This window comes from Rattus norvegicus, chromosome 1, assembly GCF_021556685.1.
Source record: "Rattus norvegicus strain SHRSP/BbbUtx chromosome 1, alternate assembly SHRSP_T2T, whole genome shotgun sequence".
In the NCBI taxonomy this organism is placed as follows: Eukaryota; Metazoa; Chordata; class Mammalia; order Rodentia; family Muridae; genus Rattus; species Rattus norvegicus.
The window spans coordinates 61,882,452-61,901,906 of NC_141534.1; the positions used below are offsets into that span (position 1 = coordinate 61,882,452).

Sequence of the window (19,455 nt, forward strand, 5' to 3'; positions counted from 1 at the left end):
AAAATCTATATGAGAGTCAATGTTTATCACCCAGCATTGAGGAAGGGGCTTAGAGAAATGAATTATCCCCCTCCAACCTCAAAAATCATACGCACACACACAATCAATGACATGTGTAATTATACCAGGAAATACCCGTATTTTATAGAATGCCATAATCCAAAGTAAGAAACATCTTTTTTGTTAAGGGTTGCCAATACATTCTTTTTCCAAGGTGTGTGCAGCTGTGCCAGTCTTGTTCACTATGGGATGGAAGAGGTCCCTGACCTGTAAGCCTAGAGGTGAGCAGGGGATCTTTGCTCCATTCTGAGACTGAGAAAGGCAGGATGCCCACTCAAGGGTCCATAGCAGGGAAGGTTTTCAAGCTATGACAGTGCTGGAAAAGCCTATACAAGGCACACAGTTAGCAGTGATGTGTTTGCAGGGAGTCCAAGGAACCAGCTTTGTACTGATGCAGGTGGGCAAGCATTTATCATCCACCTCCCACTATGACAGCAATGAGAGTATTGCTTAAGTTTTATTTCATAGATTTGATCCCTGACCAAAATACCAAAAACTGCACCCTTAATGATGTAGCAAATAGAATAGTGGATGCTAGGCCAGGAACCTTTGACTCTTCTAATACCATTGTGTATTTCCGAGCAAGGAAGGAGAGGTATCAATGGACAGCAGTCTGTTTCCCCACGAGTACTCTACCACTGAGTTAGTAGCCTTAGCCCTCCTCACCTCTAGAAAAAGGGTGTCACTAAGTTGTCCAAGCTGATCTTAAACTCATGATGTAGACCAGGCTAGCCTTGAAGTTCTGATCCCCCTACCTATTGTGTGTCTTGAGTGTCTGGTATTACAGGCCCGTTTCTCTATGGATTAGTAGCCCATGGAAGAGTCCATGATCCCATGACCCTCTAGTTCTCAGCCTGTGGAGCTATTGGCCTAAGAGGGAGATGGAGTCCATCTGAAGGGATGGGTCAACAAGACAACTCTGTAGAGTGGGGAACTCATCATTCATATTGGGTCCCTGCTGGGAAGAGGAGAAATCAAGAGGAGGGAGGAGGCTTGGTGTTGGGGAATCCTCCTCTTCCTCCTCTTTCTCCTCCTCCTCCTCCTTCTGCTGCTAATGCTGCTGGTGCTATTGCTGTTTCTCCTGTTGGTGCTGTAGCTTCTGATGGTGTCTTTTCCTTGGCCATGTGTCTGAAATCACCTCCTGTTTATACTCAGGACATGACAGAATTTCAAGATGGCACTGTGAGAGAAAAAAAGTCAATTTATTCTAAGCAAAAATCTTATGCGGTAGAATACTTAGATTACCATTTGGAGCTTTGATTGCCTTATTATTTTATCAAATATTCTCTTCTACTTCTCAGTTAAGATTTTTGAAAGAAATCATTTAGAAATGTTACATATATATATATATATATATCAATTGCTAGGTCTTAGGAATGAAAAAATCAGTATGCAAAACAATATGCATGCATGCAGGATTCTGACCATCAACAATAACCAACAAACTAGGTTGTTGATACTTATTCAGTGACAAACCTTGTTATTAATTTTAAGGCTTAATGGAGTGGGATGTTACATTTGAAAACATAAGACTCTGTTCTGCAGCACTTGTGATTGATGACCACATGTGCTAGAACCAGTAGCCCATGGATGAGTCCATGAGCCCATGAATCTCTAGTCCTCACCCTGTGGGAGCTATTGGCCTAAGGGGGAGCTGGAGTCCATCTGAAGGGATGGGTCAACAAGAAAACTCTGTAGAGTGGGGAATTCATATTGAGTCCCTGCTGGGAAGAGGAGAAATCAAGAAGAGGGAGAAGGCTTGGTGTTGGGGAAACCTCATAAAAGAACTTAGAGAAGATACAAGGTAAGAATTGTGGGGAAAATGGAAACCAGAGACAGAGGAAGGACCAGCATAGAGCAAACTAGAAAGGACAAAGCACGAAGGTACCTGGGCTGTGCCTGCTGCTTGTTATCTGTACTCTCCCTGTGGCTCATTTCTGGGGGGAGATTCTGTTCTGCCCCAGGCGAGGTTTCTTTCTCCTTGGCAAGCAGCAACAAAGCTTTATCAGGGCATTTGCTATATTCCGGGTCCACCCCTTAAAACCTCTGTGCCGGACCCTGCTGGAGATGGGCTTATCCTCTAATGGGGCTCTGTGGGAGAGTAGATTATCTTCTTTTATTTCCTTGTTGCTACTCTTCTCACTGAAGATGCTTGTTGTTTGAATGTATGGGACACTCATGGCACATTTGTGATAGTGGTCCTGTGTAGGTGTCATCGGTAGTGGCCTGAGACGACCAGCCACAGTGGACCTTCTTCCTCCTTTTGTATGAACCTTCTGGCCATAATGAGATACGTGACCTTGGGAGAATGACACCTGCAAGGTGTCAAGGACTGGCAGGCTTCCACTCCTCTTTCTTTGTAATCTAAAAGCAGCAGCAGTATCAAGGCTAGGAAATGGGGCTGCAATGGGACGCACTTGCTGTGCCTGGGCTGTGCAGCCATACCCTGGGAGAGCCTGCTGTTGTAGGAAGCAATAAGTTGCCATTTCCTCATTATATTTTCTTTTTATTAGGGAGTATTTTATTACAGAGGCTTGAAATCCCATGCATTTCATCGCACCCAAAATTTCAGGGTCTGGCCTGAGGGGAAGCAGTTCTTCACAACGAACTGTGAACCCCTTCCCATGTTCTTTGAACCAGGCGTGTTTCATCACCTCGCTGGCTGTTGGTCTATACATTGGATTTACTGTTAGTAATTGACTAAGGAGGTTCTCCAGTTCTTCTGAAACCCCACAGGGGGCAGGATACACCCCTGCAACAACTTGTTTTTGTAATTCTTGGATGATCACAGAATAAAATGGGAGCTTTCCCACTACCATATAATACAAGACCTCTCCTATTGTCCACATATCATTCTTCATCCCGTCATACAGAAGTCCAAGGAAGCGTTCCGGGAAACCAAAAGAATACGCACCGCAGTGCTGGTTTAGCATTTGTCCAGGTTGTGTTTCGGTGCTAAGCCCAAAGTCGATGACTTTGACCTTTTTGTTTTTATCAATCATTATATTGTCCACTTTCAGGTCTCGGTGAACAATCCCCTTTCCATGGCAGTAGCTCACTGCTGATAATATCTGTTCAAATATTTGCCGGGCCTCATCCTCCTCTATGTGCCCTGACTCTCTGATGTACTGGTAGAGTTGTTGGCCTTCCACCAGCTCCATTATGAGGTATATTCTAGTTTTGTTTTCATTGACTTGTAAGAGAGAAACAATTTTGGGGTGGTTGATCTTTCTCATTATGTTTGCTTCTGTCATGGCTGGCCGGAACCACTGCTTGTTCTTTCGGAGAACTTTGACCGCCACTCAGGTTCCTGTGAGCCGGCGGTGGGCCAGGAGGACCTTGGCATAGCTTCCTTTTCCAATAGTCTTCAATACTTTATATTGGGAACGAAAGGTTCCCTCCTCAGAGATACTGGGATCGGGGCTAGGAGGTGGTAACTCCTCCTCAGTCTCTGTAGGCATTTTATCAGTACTAATGCTACCTAAAAATCACAAACAAATGGAATCAAATAATGAAAAAGATGGAGCAATTCAGGAACTAAAATTACACATGTGGAACCTAAAAGAAACAAATGAAACAAAAAGAAAAAAATAATAACAAAGAAAAGACTAGACTAGAAAAATAGAGTAAAATTATGAACAGGGGGAAATATGAAGAATCATAAGTAAAAGCCACCCAAATAACCATCCCCAAAAGAGAAAGCCAAGAGCACACAAATACTAAATGTAATGATGAAAATAAAAATCGTCATACTACAATAGGATTGGGCGGCCAAAGATGGTCAATACTGTGAATGGATTGTTTGAAGAAAAAGGTCAGATGAAAGAAATGAGAGGAGAAAGACTGAGTATAAGACAAAACAAACAAATGTAAAAAGCCAACACTTAAGGGAAAACTCCATTGAATTTCAGGACCTAGTGATCCACAAAAATCCACAACTCTCCAGACCAAAATACTGAAAATTAAAATTAACCAACCACAAGGAATAAGGCAGTTAAATATCAGTGAATAGTAAACCTTAAACAAAGGTCGAAGAGTCAAAGTGTCACAAAGGGCAAATTTGTATCAAGTCTAAGCCAATGGTTGCTTGTACTCAAAATAGAGAAACAGGAATAATGTAAAAGGATGAAACCGCAGGGCATTGAAAATGGAGATAGAGTTAATCATCCGACTGCAGAACCGTAAAAAATCAAAGCTGTAATATAGCATGTGAGAACATAAAAACCACCACCAAAATGAATCCAGCAATCCATAATAAATAAATAAATAAATAAATAAATAAATAAATAAATAAATAAATAAATAAATAAAACAAAACCACAATAAGGAAATAGCCAGTGGTCTTGAGAATATATGGCCTAATTCTATCTCTTAAACACATAGAAATAAAATCAATCCATAAATAAGCAGCCAGCAGTCTACGTAGGCCTTTAATCTGATATTATTGGCTTGGCATATCAAATTCCTGGGAGCCACTGGAGAGCCAAGACAGGTACTTGGGCAGCTGCAGGCCAGTGAGAGAGCCTGTCTTGAAAATGAGGTTGAGGACCTGCCTCAGGAACAGGAGCCAGGGTGACTTGTAGCCTCTACACTCTTTTGCACTGAGGTGCAGGTAATATAGATGCAAGGGGCAAAAGGGGATAGGCACGTGCGTGCACACACAAACACACACACACACACACACACACACACAGGCACACACACAGACAAACACCCAGATTCATACAAAACACAGTCACGTAGGAACAGGCACACACATACTTACACACAAGTAAACGTGGAAAAATGCACATCACACACACACACACACACACACACAGGGACACACACACACACAAAAGAAGTGGTACACACATACAAACATACACACAAACAAACCTGTAAACTCACACACTCCTACATATACTGACAAACACACAAGCAAAAGTGTACACACACTCACACACAGGCAAATCTGTCAGCACACACTCTCTTACACACACTGATACATACACATATATACAGTACAGTAAAATCCAATACAACCACACACAGCTCACAAGATACAAACAAGTCGCAGAGGGCTCCACTCCACACCTCCTCTCAAAGCACTCAAAGAAATCCAGGCCTGGCAACAGCTTAACATCTGTTAGCTGGGACGCCTCACAGTCGCTCCTCATTAGGTCACAATAGGACCTGTCATGACATGGTTGGGAAGGGCTTCAAGGCTCTGGCTTCTTGGGCTATGGAGAGATTTAAGGCTTTTAGAAATCAAAGCCTGTAAGATGTTTACCTCTCCTCGGTTCTCTGTTTTGAATGTTTTCTATGCCTCCTGCTTCAAAGTCGTCATGTCTACACTCAGGGTGTCACTTTTTCATTGAATTCTGAATGATTAGCCTCAAACTGATGGTACACTGTTAAAAAAATAAAAAAAAAACAAAGCTGTGTTTCTAAACTGACCCATCAAGATGACACTGATTTCATAAATCCTCAGAAAGGCTCTAGGTTATCATCAAACACCTGAGACAAAGCTGCAGGGATAGGCAGAGCACTTGCCTCCCAAGGGTAAGGAATTGAGTTTCAATCCCCAAAACCCCCATCAATGTTGGATGCATCAGCAAAGCCCATAAGCTCAACATCTGTGGAGTGGGGAGTGGTTGGGGCTTGAAGACAGGTGGTCTGACATGCAGGCGTGAGGACCTGTCAGAGGATGGCCTCTGACAGGACATGGAGTAGTGGTATGCATGGACACCTAGGCACATAAGGGGGTATGCATACACAGGCAGACACTTCCTATCACACAGAGGTTGGCATGATGTATAGAAAACCAAGTCCATCCTGAGTGTAGGGCTCACTTTAAATATTAAGGTCCAGTGATGGAACAGGCATGTATGAGGACAAGGAGCTCTGTGCAACCTGGGGCCAGAAGGAACAGAGTGGCTATGCTGACACAGTTGAAATGAATTCTCAATCACAGTCTGTGACAGCCAGGTCACAGGACCCAGTCTGCTGTGTTATTTGTGAGCAGCCAGTGCAGCCAGAAGCTAACTATTGAGCACTGACTGGCCCAAGCCCAGAAAGGGTCTCTGTTTCTCAGAGTGCTGGGGGCAGTGCAGTGTGTAGCGCTTTCCTTCTGAAGACTCTTCTGGGGTTTGGAGTCCCCTGTAGAGGACTCTCATGGCTGCAGACACTAAGCCTGAGAGGAAAGATCCTCATCTGTAGAGTTCACTGAAAGGCCTGAGAGCAGAAAAGGAAAGAAACAGGAAAATGTGCCACCTCTGCTCACTGTGGTTCAGCTTCTGCCTTTGCAGCTGAGCTCAGGTGCCCTGGAGTCCTCCCTAGCCTGAGTCAGTGATCTCAAGTTTAAGTCCCTACTTCCTGGTTTGTAGTATCAAACAAAGCACAGTTTCAGGCAAGAAAAGCTGTGAACACCATCTAGACATTGCTGTCTACATTTGAGGGGGACTGTTGAGCCCCAAAGGGAGCAAGGGTTACAAGGTCAGGTATTATAGGAATGGCCAGGGTTGGAATCCAAGTTCCAATCTCCCTTTGCTCTGGGCAGAGGGTAGGCCTGGCAATTGGTTCCTGCTGTGTACATGGGGAGAATCAAAGGGTCTTATGGGATCGCTGGCACAGACCTGCCCAAGCATGGCTTAGGGAGCCTCACACCAACTCAATATTTGATGTGTTCCCAGCTTTGTCTACCACCCTCAGCTGTGTGCCATTTTCCCTGCCTCCTGCAAGGGACTCTAAATATCTTCCTATAAAAGCGATCAAGGAGGAGTTGCACAAGGACAGGTGGGGCTCTGTGGGGAGGTTCACATGGGCTAACACATTAGAGGGCCACAGTCCCTGGATTGATGCTGGATGGACACCCTCCTCTGACATCCAACAGAGAGATCTTCACGGAGATCAAGAGAAGGCTTCTCTGAATAGCTGTGCAGAGCACCTCCGATTCATGGACTTAGGACTGACACACATAGGATGCTTTTGAGGAGCCAATTGTGATTGAAGGGCTCATCTGCCTGGGTCCATGTGCCTCTAGAGATGAGTCCAGGACTTGGCTGTGGCTGGTTATGGGGTCAGATCAGAGGATGGGAGGGGGCTTGTCCTTGGCTCCTGGGAGTAGAGCAATATTTCTTGCCCTGCCCCTACTTTTTTTGCTTTTCTTTCCTTGGCATAAGGAGGGACTGGAAGAAGTCTGTCAATGGGGAGTGAGGCTGGCTGGGAAACTGCTCGCTGTTCTACATTGTCATGCAGCTGGGGGCTTGGGGTTGTTGGCAGGATAACCTCTGCACCATTCCAGTCTGCTTCTCTCCACTTTATCCATGCATCCCTGTCCCAGGGCTGGGAGACCTGGATACAAAAGTCCCACCTGTAGCTTCCAGTCCAGGGATGGAGTCCCTCAGAGAATGGATTCCAGATGGTTCTGTGTAAAGCTGCATCAAACAGGGTAGTTACTGAACATGTGGGTACATGGAGGAGGATACTGCACTGCACCCACCCACATTTCATATAAAACCAATCCTCATGCTCTGGTACTAATTGGTTCTTTTTATACCTTTCACCATTTTTGCTATTCACTGTACTGTTAAGGGTGAATTTTCATTGTTTCACTTCTGCAAAAAGACAGAGTTTAGCATTGGAGACTCCCTACAGCCTGGCTGGAAGGGAGGCCTACACCCATGTTTCCTTCTAGGAAAAAGCTCTTTCATAGGATGCCTCCCTGAGTCCCAGGATGTGTGGAGGGCTCTGTGCCCTACCCAGGGTTGACCTCAGTATATTAACGGGAGCAGAGGCTTCTCTCTGATAGAACAGTACCACCCTCCTGCAAGATGTCTATGATGGTTTGTATATGCTTAGCTCAGGGAGTGGCAATATTAGGAGGCGTGGTCTTGTTAAAGTAGGTGTGTCACTGTGGGCATGGGCTTTAAAACCATTTTCCTATCCACATGCAAGCCAATCTTCCTCAAGCAGCCTTCAGATGAATATGTAGACCTCCCACTTACTCTGGCACCATGACTGCCTGGATGCTGCCATGCTCCCAGCTTGATGATACTGGACTGAGTCTCTGAACCTGCAATCCTGTGTCCATTAATGTTGTCCTCATAAGAGCTGCATTGGTCATGGTGTGTCTGTTCTCAGCAGTAAACCCCGAACTGAGACAATGTCAATGTTCCCTGCTCCAGCTTCCTGGCTATAGAAGCTTCACACATGACCGGTATTCTCTTGGAATATGGGCCTAATAAGCTCTAGGCTGTCTGCTTGATCTGAGAGTGTTAGGACATCCTGCTCCTAAGGGCATTGTTACTGTTCCCATGCAATACTGTGAAAACATCAGCAGGCTCATGCTTTCTTAAGCCCCTGAACACGATGCTGCCTTTTCCAGGATTGGATCCAACAGCTCTCAGAACCTACTCAGGAACTATGTGTTACCCAAGGATTACCTGCACTTGCTTACACACCCCTATTCTGTGTCCTGAAAACTTTTCAAAGCCCATTCATCTGAGACTGGTGAGTTCAGGACAGTAGTCCCAAGTGTCTTGTCCTACGCTGACAGTTCATTCTCATGAGGCATCACTTACCCTTGACAGAGGATTTTTCCAAGGGGCATTGGATGTGCAGGAGAATTGTGTGTGCTGACTCCTGTCAGATCAGCACAGGATACCATCAAGGCCCCATTTGCTCTTGATTTTGGAACTCATGGTCTTGGCACTGTCTTGTTGTTATTTAGGTCCCTGTCAGTCCCTAATTGAATTTTAGCATGGGAACCCAGGGCAGTTGTCTTCAAAATTATTCCTAGTATGGGCCACATCTTCACCTTGGCAGACATAAAGCACAAAGAAACACCAGGCAGGCAGAGAACCCTCAGGGGCTGGAACTGGCATGTTCAAACACTCTGGCTTGACCTTGGCCAGCACAGATTCAGAGAACATCTTCTATGTAGGAAGATCTCCTTCCTCCTCTCAGAGTTTAGGACATCTAGAGGTAGGCTAAGGTGCTGGCACAATGTGAGCAGAGGCAGCACTCTGGGCTTGTTCAGTGTCTAAGCCTCCCTGCCACCCCTGTATCACAGTCACAGCAGCCCATCTCATGAGAATTCTAGGGCTGCTGATATCCTGGATGAATAATCCATGTTCTGCTGCTAGTTTCTTTGCTTCCACATGGACAACTGAGAGAAGGGATTGATTAAGTGTAGGTGAGGAAGCCCTGCAAATATCTACTTGGTGTTAATAAAGACAATGGGTTCTGACTGGCAAGATCTTTGAATTAGATTTTGAAAAATGCCACCTAGGAACAGTTAGTAGGTACTCTCAGGAAGGTGCAGCATGGTGGGCACAATGGGACAGGATCCCTGAGGCTGGTGCAGTGGGACAGGGTCGTTGGGGCAGGTAAAACTGAGTAGGAAACGTGAGCCAGGAACAACCGGGCAGGGACCCTGGTTCAGTTACAACAGAGCAGGAATCCTGGGGGAGATGCAAGGGGGCATGATTCCTGGGGAAGGGATCTTGTAGTTGTGGCCCTGTGGCATGTGCAACTGGCAAGGACCCTGGGGCAGGTGCACTGTGACGTGCACCCAAGCTGGAATGTTCAGACAGGTGTGTGTTTGCTTCATGCAGCTGCTGTCTGAAGTAGAGAACACTGGCAACTGCCCCAGAGGGGATTTTGGGAACTCCTTCCAAGAATCCCTTAGCTCCTAACTGAGAAGCTATACATTCCACAGATGGACCTTTATTGAGATGAGCAGATTCTAAGGGAGCTGCCTTGAATGAACAGCCAAAGAAAGCAGAAATGAAGAACAAGCAATTGCAGCAGACATGTTCAGTGTGTTTTCGACCAGAAAAGTAGGAAAGGAAGAAACTGATTAAGTCAAATCACTTCTCTGTCTATCCACCCACCCACCCACCCATCCATCCATCCATCCATCCATCCATCCATCCATCCATCCATCCATCCGTCCATCCATTTCCCTGAGGGAAGTCAGCTTTTCTTTCTGAGAATGTCAAAGCAGCGCTCCCTTGTGGTGACAATGAGGATTGCAGGCAGTGAGATAAGTGGGTATTCATTCATTCATTTATTTATTTATTTATTTATTTATTTATTTATTTATTTATTTATTTATTTATTTATTTATTTAATCTGGGATAGACTGCCACTTGTGGCCAGTCCCCATCTGCATCAGCTGTACCATAAACCCAGTCTCAGTGTGACACAGAAAAGGCCTAATTGGAAAGTATGTCCTCTCTCTAAGCGACACTGTATAATAACATACTCTGGACTGCAGGTCAGTCAAGGCCTGTGTTTAGGAGACTTGTGGACAGATGAATGTCTGTGAGTCTGGACTTAGACTCTGTGGAGGGCTCAGGTCACCTGACTGTCCTGAAGCTTCCCACTGTGATTTATTTCCCTCCTACAGAGCCAGACACCTGAGCAACTGCATTTCCTGGTTATCCCCTAATCCTCTTACACTGTGTAGTGTGTTCAATCTCAGGGAGGGCCTGGGAATCTGAGAGACACCACTGAGCCCCTGGGCCTGGCTGACTCAACCTGAGGCTACTCTGTGTGTCTTCATTTTGCTCACCCTCCAGAGACCTCAAAAGTCAGCAGTGAGCTTGCTGAGAGGTCAGGAACCTCCATATTGGCCCAAGAGCAACTGTCCTCTTTTACAGGTTCATCCACAGAGCTTGTAATTCTGATTGGTGCAACAGTCAGGAAGAGTGAAAGATGTCATCTCCCAAGGACAAGTGCTGTGCTAGTGGACACTGAGGAACTTCAGGGATCAAACCCTTCCCCATTCTTCTTCAGCCTCTCTTGTTCTTCGTTGAGATGTTTCCTGAAGATCTAAAAGATCCAGGCAATCCATGACATGGGTTTGAACATAATCTCGACATTTTATTCATTGCCTGATAACTAAGACTAGGTAAAATTTATTTATTTATTCATTCATTCATTCATTCATTCATTCATTCAATCAATCATTCGTTATGCATACGTACAGGGTAGCTGTATTTAGAAAGACCAGAGAGGGCATCAGATGTCATTAGAGACATTTGTGAGCCTCCATGTGTTTGCTGGGATATGAACTCAGGACCTCTGAAAGAGTATTCAGTGCTCTTAGCCACTTATCAATCTTTCCATTTTCCAGGCTAACTTTTTTACTTCCAATAATGTCTTCTTTATTCAGGTTACATCCTGATCCCAGTCACTCTCCCTCTTCCCTTCCCAGTCCCACCTTACAAATCCTTTCTACCATAATTCTCTCCCTTCTCTTTGGACAAGGGGAGAGTCCCTGGGTACCACACCACCCCGGGACATCTAGTCCCAGGTGGCCCGAGCACATTCTGCCCCACAGATTTACAATCAGGCAGTCAGGGTATGGGGAACAGATCCAATGGCAGGCAACACAGACTGAGACAGTCCTGGATCTACTTGTCAGATGACCCACATGGAGACCAACTGCAGATAGCTAACCTGGCTCTGGGGTTGGTTGCACAGGCTCTAGCATACTCCATGGTCCAAGGTATCTGACGGTAGCGGACTTCTTGTAGTGTTTTATCCCAACCAGTTTCCTTGTCACTCTCCCCCCACTCTTCCACAAGACTTCCCGAGCTCCATCTGAGGATTGGCTGTGGCTTTCAGCTGCTGAGTGAAGCCTCTGGAGACAGGTGTGCTACTTTTCTGTCTGCAAGTAAATCAGAAAGAATATCATAAATAGCGTCAGAGGTTGTGTCTGTCACATGAGACAGATCTCACTTTGTGTCAGTCATTGACTGGTTGGTCCCTCAATATCTGCTTTACCTTTATCCCTGCACACTTATTGGCAAGACAGATTTCGAGTTGAAAGTTTTGTGAATGTATTGATGTCTCCTTCCTCTTCTAGAAGTGTTTCTTGTTACAGGAGGTGGCCATTTCGTTTTCATGCTCTGTTAAGCCTGCAAGGGAGGCTTTGTGTTGGGTCCAGTAGTTAAAAGCAAGACCTGGGAAGAGGAACGGCAGAGTTGTGATCTAGGACTTCCTGCAGCAGCCAGCTCTGGGTCCTGGGAGCCTAGGCAGGCTTTGCAGTCATAGAGCTCCATCCACTGCCCAAGTCCCATCCTGACACCTTCTCCATCTCTATTACAGACCATTGTAATTCTGGCATAGTCGCTCTGTCCTGGGCCCGATAGGCCATCCTACCCTGGAAGAACAGAGAGTTCAAGGACGGCCAAATTGCACTTAAGCAAACTTGTTCTCAGACTGTGTGGTTGCTCTGTCTTACCTCTTATAACACACTTTCCTCTACGTTGCCTTAGGCTGTATCCTCCAAGCATCCCACCATGCATCAGCTCCATATCCTGACGAACCTACCTTAGGGTCCCTGATAATTTCAGATACTTTAATGTTCTCCCAGGATGGACTGTGGCCCCTGTGTGGCTCACATTGATCCTAGAAGTTCTTGGGAGCCTCCATGCCATGGCATAGGATGTCTCTGAATCCACACTGGCCTGAGGGATTCCATCTGGTACAGGATTCTCTCCCTATTGTTGAATTTTGGCTCTACGTTTTTCAGGAATGGCTCTGCATGTGGTCAACACACACTACCCTGGAAGACCAGAGAGTTCAAGGACAGCCAACTTTCACTTAAGCAAACTTTTTCACAGAGTGTGTGGATCCCATCAGCAGAGAGTAGCCTCCACATTGCAATGATGTGCAAACTTCTGCCTTTCAGCCATGATGGACTTTAGGATCTACCCTGAGGACCCTCCACAAGCCACAGGTGGGTGATGTGTAAATTGGGCATGTTATTGGGTCAGGTCTTCAGTGCAGTGCCTTAAGCTGACAGCCTTTTGGGAGGGCATATGCTTCTCTATTAAATGAACTGGTTCCACTGTTGGCCTGGACTCTGCTGTGTCTGCCGCTCATGCTCTCCTCCAAGTCTCTAACTGTCCCTAACTCTCCTTGACTGGCTGGTCAATCAGTCTTCATACCAGTCTAGAGCCATTCTATAAACACAGAGCCCAGACTGTCCTCTGCCGCCGTTTAACAGGGCTGCTGGTTTAGTGTCCTGGGTTCCCTATGGGGGTGCAAACTCAAGTTTCTTAGGTCCCTATGTGTCTGACAAAAAGCCTTTAGAACAAGGTAGATGTGAAGAAATCAGGAAATAAACTCCTGCAGTACTTCATGTCTACCACTGGAGGGCTCTACACTTTTCTGGTCCTGGTGTGCTACTCAGCAAACCCTCTCACTGGAAGGCTCTGTGCCTGAAGCAGAGAACCTCTGCTAAACACAATGTTACCAAGAAACTGGCTGTATCTTCACGGCAGCCTGTAGAAGATTCTCCACGACCCTGAGGACCCAATTGGGAAAACTTAGGTAGGCAGGGTGTGGGAGCCACCAGGGCTGTATGGAGACCTTACCCAGAATTTAATCTCCAGCTGTGCATTCCGATTAACATGACCCACACTCCTATGAAGGTCTCTGGATGGCTCCTGATATGAGTTGGGGGAGGGGGGAGGACAAGGAAGCTGGGTCAAGACAGAAGCACTGTCCTTACTCACTGCGTCTGGGCTTGTTCCTGCCCTAACTGGGAAGCAGGAACCAAACACCCACTCCTCATGGGACTGTCCGTGATGAGGCCAGCTGAGGATCTGAACAGTCAGCAAGAAAGACAGGAGCTGTATGTGCCACAAACCAGAGCACAGTGTCCCGCATAAGCCCATCTTCAAATGATGCCATCTCCTCCCTAGAGTGGCTCCAGTCTGGGTTAGGAGTGGGTCATGTATTCCGAGCTCTCTGCTACTCCTGCAAACACAGCAATGGTGCCTTCTCATGCTCATCTATACTGAGCCTAGGGAGCAGCCAGAGGTCATACTCATGGGAATTCAGACTCAGTTCAATCTGCTATCCTGTAGCCCATGAGTCTGGACTCAACTTTAGTGGTCAATGCCAGTGGTTTATTTCCTGGACAAGACTTTAAGAATGTTAGTGACACATTGTATGCCCTTGGCTGGCCTTCACTCTAATAGCCCTGAGTGACTATTCCAGCCTGCACCCAGGGATTCAGATCAGCATTGGCCAGAGCAGGCTCTTTGCTACCTGGTCCTATAGCTCACCCCCACTGTAGTTCATGTGTCCTGGCTGCTGCAGCTGCTCCAGAAGCTACCAGATGTCTTCCCACAGAATCCTGTAGTCCCTGTGGGCTCATCCACAGACATCTCACACTCTCCCTGCTGGGAGTTAGGCTGGATGCCTGCTGTGTGGGAGCTGCCTTGCCTTGTGGAGCAGAGTCAGAAGCAGTGGAGGAGATGTTGTCTGCTGCTCTTAATGTCCTCAGTGCCCAGGGCTTGCCTGTGGTGTGGTTGTGGTCCAGCTCCAGTTAATCACTGATATAAATTCAGCCCGTAGAAGCTGCGTACCCCATGAGGCACAGGGAGGACCATAACTGAGGGGGAACCATGCAATCCAGGACCCTGTGGGGATCAGGGAATATTCCAGGTCCCCTCTCAAGCAGGATGCAAGGCTAGGAGCTCTGTGTGCCCGGACACAGGGGCATGGGACCGTGACTCCCATGAAATGCTCCTTCATACCTATTACATCATCAGCTTTGAGAAGGTCTTCCTCAGTAAGAACATTCCACACTGCTTGCCTCTGCCATCTGGCTCTCTTTTCCAGGGCTGTATGCCCTCAGGAACATTGACATGTCTTCTATGAACATTAATATTCTGTTAAATCATTTTGATAAACAGTTCTCAGCATGATATCTGTGTCCAGAAGTAGTCATCAGCAATTCTCACGGGGACAGGGAATCAAAATCTTCCCCCTGCTGTTCATCCTCCTCTTTCTCCTCCTCTTCCTTCTCTTCCTCCTCCTCCTCTTCTTTCTCCTCCTCTCTTTATCTTCCTCTTCCTCCTCCTCCTCCTACCCTCCTCGTTCTCCTCCTCCTGCTGCTGCTGTGCCTAATGCTGCTTCTGCTATTGTTGCTACTCCTGTTGCTGCTGTAGTTTCTGCTGGTGTCTTTTCCATTGCCATGTGTCTGAAATCACCTACCGTTTATACTGAGGACATGAAAGAATTTTCAGATGACACTGTGAAATAGACAAGACAATTTATTCCAAGCAAAAAAGACAGTGAGGTAGAATTCTTAGCTTACCATTTGGGGCTTTGATTTGCCTTACTATATTATAACTTCTTTTTTCTACTTCTCAGTTGAGGTCTTTGAAAGAAAACATTTAGAACTACTACCTATAAAATTCAATAGATCACTAGGTCTTAGGAACAAAAAAAAAACCAGTATGCAAAACAATATGCATGCATGCAGGATTCTGACCATCAACTATAACCCACAAACTAGGTTGTTGATACTTATTCAATGACAAACCTTGTTAATTAGTTTTGAGGCTTAATGGAATGGGATGTTACATTTGAAAACATAAGACTCTGTTCTGCAGCACTTGTGATTGATGACCACATGTGAAAAGATCAGTAGCCCCTGGAGGAGGCCATGAGCCCATGAACCTCTTGTCCTCACCCTGTGGGAGCTATTGGCCTAAGGGGGAGCTGGAGTCCATCTGAAGGGATGGGCCAACTAGAAAACTCTGTAGAGTGTGGAACTCATCAATCCTATTGGGTCCCTGCTGGGAAGAGGAGAAATCAAGAAGAGGGAGAAGGCTTGGTGTTGGGGAAACCTCATAAAGAACTTAGAGCAGATACAAGGTAAGAATTGTGGGGAAAATGGAAACCAGAGACAGAGGAAGGACCAGCATAGAGCAAACTGAAAAGGACAAAGCACAAAGGTACCTGGGCTATGCCTGCTGCTTGTTCTCTGGACTCTCCCTGTGGCTCATTTCTGGGGGGAGATTCTGTTCTGCCTCAGGCGAGGTTTCTTTCTCCTTGGCATGCAGCAACACAGCTTTATCAGGGCATTTGCTATATTCCTGGTCCACCCCTTAAAACCTCTGTGCCGGACCCTGCTGGGGATGGGCTTATCCTCTAATGGGGCTCTGTGGGAGAGTGGGTTGTCTTCTTTGATTTCCTTATTGCTACTCTTCTCAGTGAAGATGCTTGTTGTTTGAATGCATGGGACACTCACGGCACATTTGTGATAGTGGTCCTGTGTAGGTGTCATCGGTAGAGGCCTGAGACGACCAGCCACATTGGATCTTTTGCCTCCTTTTGGATGAGCATTCTGGCCATAGTGAGATACGTGACCATGGGAGGATGACACCCGCAAGGTGCCAAGGACTGGCAGGCTTCCACTCCTCTTTGGTTCTAATCTAAAAGCAGCAGCAGGATCAAGGCTAGGAAATGGGGCTACAACGTGACTCACTTGCTGTGCCTGGGCTGTGCAGCCATCCCCCTGGAGAGCTTGCTTTTGTAGAAAGAAATAAGTTGCCATTTCCTCATTATATTTTCTTTGTTTTAAAGAGTGTTTTACTACAGAGGCTTGGAATCCAATGCTTTTCATGGCATCCAAAATGGCCGGGTCTGGTGTGAGGGGAAGCATTTCTTCATAGGGACCTATCAATCTGTTCCAGTGTTCTTTGAACCAAGGGTGTTTCATCGCCTTTCTTGCTGTTGGTCTAAAGTTGGGATTTACCCTCAGTAATTTACTAAGGAGGTCCTCCAGTTCTTTTGAAACCCCACAGGGAGCAGGATATACCCCTGCCACTACTTGTCTTTGCAGTTCTTGGATGATCACTGAATCAAATGGGAGCTTTCCCACTACCATACAGTACAAGACCACTCCTATAATCCACATATCATTCTTCGGCCCGTCATACCGATGGCCAAGGAGGAGTTCAGGGGAACCAAAAGAGTACGTGCCGCAGTGGTAGTTTAGCATTTTTCCAGGTTGAAATTGGGTGCTAAGCCCAAAGTCGATGACTTTGACCTTTTTGTTTTTATCAATCATTATATTGTCCAGTTTGAGGTCTCGGTGAACAATCCCCTTTCCATGGCAGTAGCTCACTGCTGACAATATCTGTTCAAATATTTGCCGGGCCTCATCCTCCTCTATGTGCCCTGACTCTCTGATGTACTGGTAGAGTTCTTGGCCTTCCACCAGCTCCATTATGAGGTATATTCTCGTTTCCTTTTCAATAACTTGTATGAGAGACACTATGTTGGGGTGGTTGATCTTTCTCATTATGTTTGCTTCCATCATGGCTGGCTGGAACCACTGCTTGTCCTTTCGTAGAACTTTGACAGCCACCGGGGTTCCTGTGAGCCGGTGGTGGGCCAGGAGGACTTTGGCGTTGCCCCCTTGCCCAATTGTCCCCAATACTTGGTATTGGGAATGGAAGTTGCCCTCCTCAGAGATACTGGGCTCGGGTGTAGGGGTTGGTAACTCCTCCTCAGTCTCTGTAGGCATTTTATCAGTACTAATGCTACCTAAAAATAACAAAAATGGAATCAAATAATGAAAAAGATGGAGCAATATAGGAGCTAAAATTACACTAGTGGTACCTAAAAGAAACAAACAAAAGAGAAAGAAAAAAAACAAACAAAGACAAAGTAAAAACTAGACTAGAAAAATAGAGCAAAATTATGAAAAAGTTAAGGGGAAAATATGAAGAGTCATAAGTAAAAGCCACCCAAATAACCAACCCCAAAAGAGAAAGCCAAGAGCACACACATACTAAATGCAATGATGAAAATAAAAATCGTCATACTACAATAGGATTGGGCGGCCAAAGATGGTCAATACTATGAATAGATGTTCACTGAAGAAAAAAAAAAAGTTGAAAGAAACGAGAGGAGAAAGAATTAGTATAAGACAAAACAAACAAATATAAAAAGCCAACACTTAAGGGAAAATTCCATTGAATTTCAGGACCTAGTGATCCACAAAAATCCACAACTCTCCAGAGCAAAATACTGAAAATTAAAATTAACCAACCACAAGGAATAAGGCAGTTAAATATCAGTGAATAGTAAACCTTAAACAAAGGCCGAAGAGTCAAAGTGTCACAAAGGGAAAATTTGTATCAAGTCTAAGCAAATGATTGCTTGTACTCAATAAATAGAGAAACAGGAATAATGTAAAAGGATGAAACCGCAGGACATTGAAAATGGAGATAGAGTGAATCATCCGACTGCAGAACCGTAAATAATCAAAGCAGTAATATAGCATGTGAGAACATAAAAACCACTAAAAAATGAAACCAGCAATTCATAATAAATAAATAAATAAATAAATAAATAAATAAATAAAACAAAAAACAAAACCCCAATAAGGAAATAGCCAGTGGCGTGGCAATATGTGACCTAATTCTTTCTCTTGAAGTCATCCAAAAATCAATCAATCAAGAAATAGGTAGCCAGCTATCTACATAGGCCTTAAACTGATATTATGGGGTTGGCATACCAAATGCCTGGGAGCGACTGGTCAGCCAGCCCAGATACTTGGGCAGCTGCAGGCCAGTGAGAGAGCCTGTCTTGAAAATAAGGTTGAGAACCTACCTCAGGAACAGCAGCCGGGGTGACTTCTGGCCTCTACACTCTCTTGCACTGAGGTGCAGGTAATATAGATACAAGGGGCAAAAGGGGATGGGCACGTGCACACACAGACACACACACACACACACACACAGGCACTCACACAGGCACAGGCACACACACAGGCACACACACAGAACTACACAGAAGTGAACTTATACTCACACAAACTCTTACAAACACCCAGATTCACACAAAACACGCATACTTACACACAAGCAAACGTGGAAAAACACACGTCAGACACATACACACATACACACAGGGATACACATACGCACAAGAAGACATACACACATACAAACACATACACACATACAAACCTGTAAACTCACACACTCCTACATATACTGACAAACACACAGGCAAAAGCGTACACGCACTCACACACAGGCCAATCTGTCAACACACACTCTCTTACACACACTGATACATACACATATACACAGTACAGTAAAATTCGATACAACCACACACAGCTCACTAGATACAACCAAGTCGCAGAGGGCTCCACTCCACACCTCCTCTCAAAGCACTCAAAGAATTCCAGGCCTGGCAACAGCTTAATATGTGTTTGCTGGGCCGCCTCACAATCGCTCCTCATGAGGTCACAATAGGACCTGTCAACATGGTTGGGAAGGACTCTGAGACCGTGGCTTCTATGGGCTATGGAAAGACTTTAGGCTGTTAGAAATAAAACCCTGTAAGATGTTTAGCTGTCCATAGTTCTCTGTTTTGAATGTTTACTCTGCATCCTGCTTTAAAGTCCTCATGTCTACACTCAGGGTGTCACATTATCTTTGAATTCTGAAGGATTAGCCTCAAACTGATGGTATAGTTTTCTTTTTTTAAAGACAAAGCTGTTTCTAAACTGACCCATCAAGAGGACACTGTTCTCATAAGTCCTCAGAAAGGCTCTAGGTTATCATCAAACACCTG

At 45.5% G+C, this 19,455-nt stretch overlaps 1 long non-coding RNA gene and 2 pseudogenes across 3 annotated transcripts; all 3 read right to left on the reverse strand.

Annotated features, from left to right (window-relative positions):
• Positions 1-115: 115 nt before the first annotated feature.
• Positions 116-5,142, reverse strand: LOC148007081 (sperm motility kinase Y pseudogene; annotated as a pseudogene). Its single transcript, XR_015646185.1, has 2 exons — positions 1,949-5,142; positions 116-1,240 (listed from the first exon to the last, which is right to left on the reverse strand). The product of XR_015646185.1 is annotated as a sperm motility kinase Y pseudogene (transcript).
• Positions 5,143-10,140: 4,998 nt separating this feature from the next.
• LOC148007082 (uncharacterized) lies at positions 10,141-15,017 on the reverse strand. The gene is made up of 4 exons (XR_015646186.1): positions 14,133-15,017; positions 11,839-12,017; positions 11,512-11,722; positions 10,141-10,881 (listed from the first exon to the last, which is right to left on the reverse strand). It is a non-coding gene; the product is annotated as an uncharacterized LOC148007082 (long non-coding RNA).
• Positions 15,018-15,816: 799 nt separating this feature from the next.
• LOC134485045 (sperm motility kinase Y-like) lies at positions 15,817-19,043 on the reverse strand (annotated as a pseudogene). The gene is made up of 2 exons (XR_015646187.1): positions 18,481-19,043; positions 15,817-17,409 (listed from the first exon to the last, which is right to left on the reverse strand). The product of XR_015646187.1 is annotated as a sperm motility kinase Y-like (transcript).
• Between the last annotated feature and the right edge of the window lie 412 nt (positions 19,044-19,455).